This window comes from Muntiacus reevesi, chromosome 3 (genome assembly GCF_963930625.1).
Source record: "Muntiacus reevesi chromosome 3, mMunRee1.1, whole genome shotgun sequence".
NCBI classification, from domain to species: Eukaryota; Metazoa; Chordata; class Mammalia; order Artiodactyla; family Cervidae; genus Muntiacus; species Muntiacus reevesi.
In genome coordinates, this window is record NC_089251.1 from 188029001 (window position 1) to 188037092 (window position 8092).

The window sequence follows — 8092 nt, forward strand, 5'->3', positions numbered from 1 at the left end:
GTCCACTTCTCCACTGTAGGCAGATGGGTCACTTTAGATAAAATGGGAGCATTCGTGCATGTTTATTGCACTGTTTTGTCTTCCCTGTTAGTCTGTGATGTGGAGCTATGTTCCTATCAGATATCCCCCATTTCTGCACTTTTGATTTTCCATAAAACATGTTGGTCCTTGTGTGTTTCTCTACCCTGCAGAAACGCAGATTCACTCACAGCTTTGATGTATGTGTTGCCACATTGAGTAGCTTGCAGTGACTAAGAGCACTGTGGGATGAGTTCTCTGAATCATTTTTCTGTACTAGGAAGCAGTAAATCATCTCTGTTTTATATGAAGAGTATGTACTTTCGATTCCGTGAATTTCCAGAATCTGAAATGCAAGTTAACTTAAAATATTCAATTCATTGTTTAAAAACAGCTTACACTTACAGGTAAGTTAGAAGTTGCTTGTCAAAGAGTAACTGGCAGTATCTAGTCTTGACATTCTATTCTATTAATTACAATACACAGAAATAATAAAAGCTTTGAAGAAGTCTACTCCCTGGAATGAATTGTCAGCAAGTGATAAAACAGTGAGTTGCAACTCCAAATAAGCAGAAAAAACTCATATATGAAATTATTGCATCCAATAAAAAATGATAGATTTACTAAGTTGTACAGAACTGAGCGGAGTTTTCAGCGTCGTACTGAGAGTCATGAGCTAGACATATTTTCCTTTACTTTTTGTAATGGATTAGAAGTTGATTTGTATTTATATTTTATACATAAAGACCCTAAGTTTCAGCAAGGTTAAGCAATTTGCCTCTCAGGTCACACAGCTGGTAAGTGCCAGACATTGGATTCTCAACCAAGTCTTTAGTTTCAGTCTACAACATAGTATTGCCTCCTGAAAGAAGTTCAGAGAAACAAGACAAATATGAGCCAAAATAATCAGAGAAGGCGTCCGGGGAAAACAAAACCTGGGCTTTCAAGAATGAGTAAGATTTTAATCAGCAGAGTTGAGTAAGGGGGATGTATTGGGTGGAGAAAACGGTACTAGTGAAATCACGGAGGGAAGAATGAACATGGTGCATAAAGAGAAGTGATTCCTGTGGCTGGAAATTCATGCATATTGGGGCTGTGTAAGTAACATGCAGCCAATGAAAGAGAGTCCTTGATGTCAGAAACAGAAGTGTGGAGTTGATTGGCTATAAGACAGGTGGGGTGGGGCCATCAAATATTCAGATTAACAAGGTTAAAAGTGCTGATTTCTGAAGGTGGTTTGCCTCGGATAGGGTTGTTGTTCAGTCACTAAATTGTGTCCAACTCTGTGACCCCATGGACTGCAGCACACCAGGCTGCTCTTTCCTTCACTGTCTCCCAGAGTTTGCTCAAATTCATGTCCACTGAGTCAGTGATGCTGTCTAACCAACGCATACTCTGCCATCCCTTCTCTTCCTGCTCTCAATCTTTCTCAGGGTCTTTTTCAGTTCTTAGATTCAGGTGACCAAAGTATTGGATATGGAGTGTGGTTCAGAAAGCAAACTCCTGTACATTCAAGAAGATAAGTGTGTGGCTATGGCTATAATTCAGGTAGGATGCATAGGAGGTGTGCACTCGGATGAATATTACGACAGGAAAGTTGCTTGAAGGGTATTTTATAGATGGGAAATACAAAAGAGGATGAGCCATATTGCTTTGAAAGTGAAAGTTAGTTGCTCAGTCATGTCCAACTCTTTGCGACCCCATGGACTGTCCATAGAATTCTCCAGGGAAGAATACTGTTGTGGGTGCCAAGGATCTTCCTGGCCCAGGGATCTAACCTGGATCTCCTGCATTACAGGCAGATTCTTTACTGTCTGAGCCACAAGAGAAGTTATATTGCTTTGGCATATTCTAAATATTTGGTGTTCTCATAAAAAAAAAAAATTGGTTTTCAAATATGTTATAGAACCCAAAACTCAGATGTTAGCTATTTTGGGAACTCGTTTTTGTGTTTTTTTTCAGAAGTCTTAATTAACAGAGCTTCTAAGTTAATCCAGATTGAGTGCTTGTCTCAGTTTGCATTGTTTGTCTAAAGAGAGGGAAGAAGTGAAGGGTGACGGAAGAAAATTATTGTCATTGACAATTACTGTCAGCACCAAACTGATTTTAATTTCAGCTGAGCATTGCTTGTGTTGATTTCAGGCAAATCTGTTAGTCTGTAGATTTATGATGTTTCAAGAACTTCAGCTTCATTGAGTTTGGCCCTTACTATTCTGTTGTTTTCATCCTTGCCCTGTTTTCCCTCATGTTAGGAAAATGGTGGCCTCAACTCCCAACATAACACTTTTTCTTTCACATCTTGGGGAAGGGAGGGGATGTCTCTTCCATCAGCCACCATGGAAAAGTCCCTGTGATTTGACCAATTAAGTTCATATCAAGGATGGGGTCACATAAATGAATTTAGGCCACACAAGGGAAGTAGGAATCGTTCTTAGCCCAGTGGTATAGCTAAGCAATTCAGGATTCTGGTAGGAAAATCTTCTAGGGGGATCAATGCTGGGAGGCAACCAGAAATTATCATTCTCTGGTCTATACTTCTCTACCATTCTAGAACATGAACCGTATTGTTGCAGAAAGGGGGACCCCTTTCAGGGCCCTAAACAGGGCTCTTGTCTAACACTCGGAAATGAATTGTCTGAGGAGACACATGTGCTGACAGAGCCAGAGATTTTATTGGGAAAGGACACCCGGGTGGGGAGCAGGAGGGTCAGGGAACCCGGGAGAACAGCTTTGCCGCGTGGCTGCTGTCTCGGGTTTTATGGTGATGGGGTTAGTTTCCGGGTTGTCCTTAGCCAGTCATTCTGGCTCAGAGTCCTTCCTGGTGATGCACACCTTGTTCAGCCAAGATGGATGCCAGAGAGGAGGATTCTGGGAGGTGGTGGGACATGTGGTGTCTCCTTTAGACCTTTCCTGAACTCTTCCGGTTGGTGGAGGCTTATTAGTTCCGTGTTCCTCAGCAGGACCTCCTGTTGGAAAACAACTCATGCAGACGGTTCCTATGGTGCCTGGCCAGGGTGGGCGGATTCGGTCAGTGTGCTTCCCCTAACAAGATGACTGTCAGACTCATGTTTGATGCCTCTTTGCATTCTCCTTTGACACCTAACACAGAGCGCACAGTAGACTAGATATAGGTGTGTGGCTTTTTGTCTTTTTTCTTAGTTGATTAGTTGAGTGCATGACTAAATGGAGAGCATCTCTTTGAGAGAAAAGATTTTCAGAGCAAACCGATAAGGAATGTTTCTATTAAAAACTGTACATAAACACCCTTAAGTGTCAATGTAGCTAAGTTTGTTTTGGAGAAAGGAGGGAGGCTGTAATTCAGAAAAAGATCTCTGTAGAGAAAATACATCTCAGCTTACATATACGGATTTAAAATTCAAATCAAGTCTTTTAGCATGTGGTAGACCTTACATTTGCACAGTGTTATATGTCAAATATATTTCAAGAAAAATAAATAAGGTAGTAATGGGGAAAGATTCAAATCCAAGAAAATGTGGTCCAAAAATGCTCTTCCATTACACTACTGGTCTTAGGTTGGGTACCCAGAAGCAGTCCTTGGAGACAAGAATTTATGTAGGAAGGATTGATTAAGGAAGTACCAGGAGAAAACAGTAGGGGGCAGAGTAAGGCTAGGGAAGAGCCAAGCAAGGATATGATGGCCTTGCAGTTCCAGGTTTGACTTATTCTCAATGTCTTAGCCTGTTCGATCTCTTCTAACAGAATACCATAGACCAGGTGGCTCATAAACAAGAGAAATTTATTTCTCATAGTTCTGGAGGCCGGGAAGTCCAAGACCAAGGCACTTGCAGCTCTGGTGTCTGGTGAGAACCTCTTCCGCAGAGGAGGCTGTCTTTTCACTGCGACCTCACATGGAGGAAGGGACAGGCAGCTCCCTGGGGTCACTCACCAGCACAGTAATCCCGTCATGAGGATCTGCCTTCATGACCTAAACACCTCCAAAGGCCTCACTTATAAGCTTGGGGGTTAGGATTTTAATATATGAATTTCAGGGCGAGGCACAAGTATTCAATCCATAGCACATGAAGTATGTTTAGAGCTCTTCCACTTGACCCAAGATCACTAGACATTCATCCTCCCTTATTTTTCACCATCTTGCACGTCTTGCCGTTAGCAAAGTGAAGCGCAAGATTATGCCTCTGAGGAGTCTCAGGTGAAGTAATTAGAAATTAGACAGCAGAATCTGGATGATGGATATACAGTAAAGGCTACGGGGACCTGACGTGATCTCAGTGGAGCAGACACTCTGCCACCTACTACCCTCCCGATAAAGAGGCCAGTACATTGGTCAGGGTGGTTGCGAGGAGCACCATCTCACAGCCCAGGCCATCAGAGAGTAATCAGGGCTTTGACACTTGGGCAAGTTTCTTAATTTGTGTTTTACTTTCCATTTATATAAAACATGCAATAATTCTGTTACCTAAGCTCATTATCTTGTTTTGAGGATTAAATGAATATAATGTTTATATGTCTAGTCCAACCTAGACAGCATATTAAAAACAGAGACATTACTTTGCCAGCAAATGTTCATCTAGTCAAAGTCAGCTTGAGTTAAGTATTCAAACCCTATGAAGACTGTCTTGTCTTTGGCATTTGCTGCGTGCTTTTATTGTATCTCACCACATGCTGGCTTCTTCCACAGTCTCCACCTTCTAGTAGACAATGCACTCTTTTTTCATAGTTTGAAAATCCAAAAAAAGGATTGATGTGTTGAGCACCCGCCCCTGAACTAGTCAATTGTGGCTGGCGGGGCGTGGTCCTTCATGAAGATGGTGGTTCTTTGAGAATTCAAGATTGCAGTAGGGGATGAATTATTTCCCAGTGGTCTCCTCTCCCTCAGTTGCCCCCTTTTCTTCATTTCTTCTATTCATCTCCATCTGATTTGAACGTGATTTCCTGGACTTTAGTTGCCAAATACATTCAAGCTGTGGCCCCTTGATAACACATCAACAAGTCGGGTTTTGCTTTGAACCCTGAACTATTTCAGGTTGGATTACCTGTGGGACAGTGATATCATTCTCTTGCTCAATTTGGTTGCTTCTTAAAAGTCAGATATATTGTCATTCTCAAAGAGCTCTGCCCAGCAGGGATGGAGATAAGAAGGGAGAAAGGGAGGCAAATAGTCATATGAACTTGTACTCATCTATCTGCACTGCTAGTTCTGGCTGAAATGCTCCCATAGGCTGCATCACTTTATCAACCAGATGCCCTTTGGCTAACCTTTGTTAGAGACGGTTTACCTGCTTTACATGGATAGCAACCTATGCCTCGGGTGGGTACATAGAATGAGATGCCGGGGACAAGAACAGGCAAGAAGAACAGTGATGGGGATTTACAGAATTTCCAGCTCATTACAGATTCCGCCCATCACCTCTTTCCTTTTGTTTCAATTTTTAATTTATTGAACTGCAAGTTGGCTTTGGAGAGCTGTGTTCCACACATGTTTTAACAAGTCACATCTTAAATGGGTAGACTTAGAAGAATAAATAAAGGAAAATTGCTCATAAGAGCTCTAATAACCTCCTGTTTTTCTCACTGAGCTCAGTATTCTTAGACCAGTCAAGAGGGGCATTTTATCTCCCTCTTTTTTTAACCCTCCTAAAATAAAATCAAAAGCAAGATGCACACATATTTGGCTATAGATAATGAATCTTTTTTTTATTTTTTACGTTTTTTATTTTGAAATCATTTTAGACTTACAAAAAAATTGTTGTAAAAATAGTATATTTTCCTAAATGGTAAAATCTTATCTTCCTTAGTTTGATTATCAAAACCAGGAAATTATCCTTGAGACAATATTATTAACTAACCTACGTGCATGCTAAGTTACTTCACTCGTGTCCAGCTCTTTGCGATCCTATGGACTGTAACCTGCCAGCCTCCTCTGTTCATGAGATTCTCCAGTTAAGAATACTGAAGTGGGTTTCCATGCCCTCCTCCAGGGGATCTTCCTGACCCAGGGATTAACACCACATCTCTTGCATCTTCTGCATTGGCAGACCAGTTCTTTACCACTAATGTCACCTGGGAAGCCCCCAACTAACCTACAGACCTATTCAGATAAGAGGAAATGATGTATATTTGTGATAAGTTCATGTCACAAACAAGTGCAGAGACAACCATGACCTAGCTACAAATGTGCGCACCTGAAAATTGTTAGTTTTTTATTTAAAAATTGAGATGGGAGGTTGTACTAGATTCCTAGAGCTAAATGACTACAAGCTGGGTAACTTGAAACAGCAGAAAGTTACTCTCTCAGAGCTCTGGAAGTCAGAAGTCCAAAATCAAGGTGTTGGCAGGGCCATGCTTTCTCAGAAGGCTCTAGCAGAGAATCCTTCCTTGGTCCTTCCAGCTTATGCTTTCTGGGGTTACTTGGTTTCTGGTAACTTGACTCACATCTCTGCCTCTGTCTTCAGATGGCCATCTTCCCTCTGTGTATCTGAGTCTGATTCTTCTCCTCTCTCTTCTATAAAGACACTAGTCATTGGATTTAGGACCCATCCTCAGCCAGTGTAAACTCATCTTAACTAATTACAGGTGCAAAGACCATATTTTCAAATAAGGTTACATTCTGAGGTTCTAGGTGGATGTGAATTTTGCAGGAACACTGCTTAACCCAGTACAGGGGAATTAAGCAAAAAATAATTTTATTTTGTAAGTGTTAGTATTGAGGTCATTGGTATTTGAAAGCTAAGAAAACATGGTTACACTCAGGTTACCTTTTTAAAATTCATTATTCATGTATTTATTTTTGGCTGTGCTGGGTCCTCGTTGCTGCACATGGGCTTTCTCTAGTTGTGGTGTGTGGGTTTCTCACTGTGGTGGCGTTTCTTGTTACAGAGATGGATCAGGGCTTGGACCTGTGTCCCCTGCATCAGCAGGCAGGTTCTTAATCACTGGACCACCAGGGAAGTTCCTAGGTTACCTTTTAAAGGTAGCACTCACTAGTCTTCCCCTGGAGAAGGAAATGACAGCCCACTCCAGTACTCTTGCCTGAAAAATTCCATGACTGAGGAGCCTGGTAGGCTACAGTCCATGGGGTCGCAAAGAGTCGGACACAACTGAGCGACTTCACTTTCTTTCACTAGACTTGGTGATTGCATCTCTGACAGATGGTGAAGGAAGTGGGATGTAGCCTAGGTCACTGGAGTTGAGAAGATCAGGAAATTAGGAGGCAATGCATTTGATGACTCAGCCTCCTTAATGTTGGCTTAATGGAAAAGGGAGTAGTAACTTCATTTCCATTCAGTGAGTAGCTATTAAGCAGTCAGTGTGTTGCAAGGACTTTACTTTGACCTGGCTAAAGAGAGTAAAAGAGAAGATGGGTTCCTGAGGAACAGTATAAATATTTGCAGCTTTTTGATGTCCAGGAACATCAAAAACAGCAATCAGTAATACTGCTTTATGGTCACTGCTAATTTTCATCTTGATCTTGGCTATGCTTAACAGCTCTCGTTTTTTCTCCTTTTTATTGCTAAGTCTTCTCAAGGTTACCCCCAAAGTTCCATTTTCTTGAACTAACTGGAAGGACTGTTTTACTCTTTAAAATCCTTCATTAAAGACTCCCCCTCTTTTTAATCTGTGTTTTGGTTCCTGGGCTATTTTTTAGTTTGCACATAGGCTAACAGATAACCCACAGCTGCTAGACCATCCTTGCTTGGCTTGTTGCACATGAAGGTGGGTGTACAGGCCTACCATCTGTTCTAGGTCTGTAAATTTCACTTATGTACAAGAACACAGTGATCAATGACATAGTTTAATATTCGGTGCCATTGCCACCTACTTCCATAGGCACTTTTAAATAATATTTTTTAAAATTTATTTCTTCTGCCAAACTCATTATCAACTTAAAAGCAAAATTCACTTAAATGTTCATTGCAGTCTCAGAAATACCAGTTTATTTATATTTGTGTACTTTATCTTGCCATCACCTTCTGTGACAATATCTATCACTGCAATACTTTTTTTGAATAGAGGAAACCTTTGGGATTCCCATTTTGATTGTGAGGATAATGTGACATCTGTGAAGTAGGAATCAAAATAGGAGATCATTTCT

At 41.2% G+C, this 8092-nt stretch overlaps 1 protein-coding gene across 1 annotated transcript in view; it reads left to right on the top strand.

The window, feature by feature from the left end:
• The window catches only part of MOXD1 (monooxygenase DBH like 1), an 87908-nt gene that overhangs the window by 53649 nt on the left and 26167 nt on the right, over nt 1-8092 (top strand). The gene's annotated exons all lie outside the window — the stretch shown is intronic.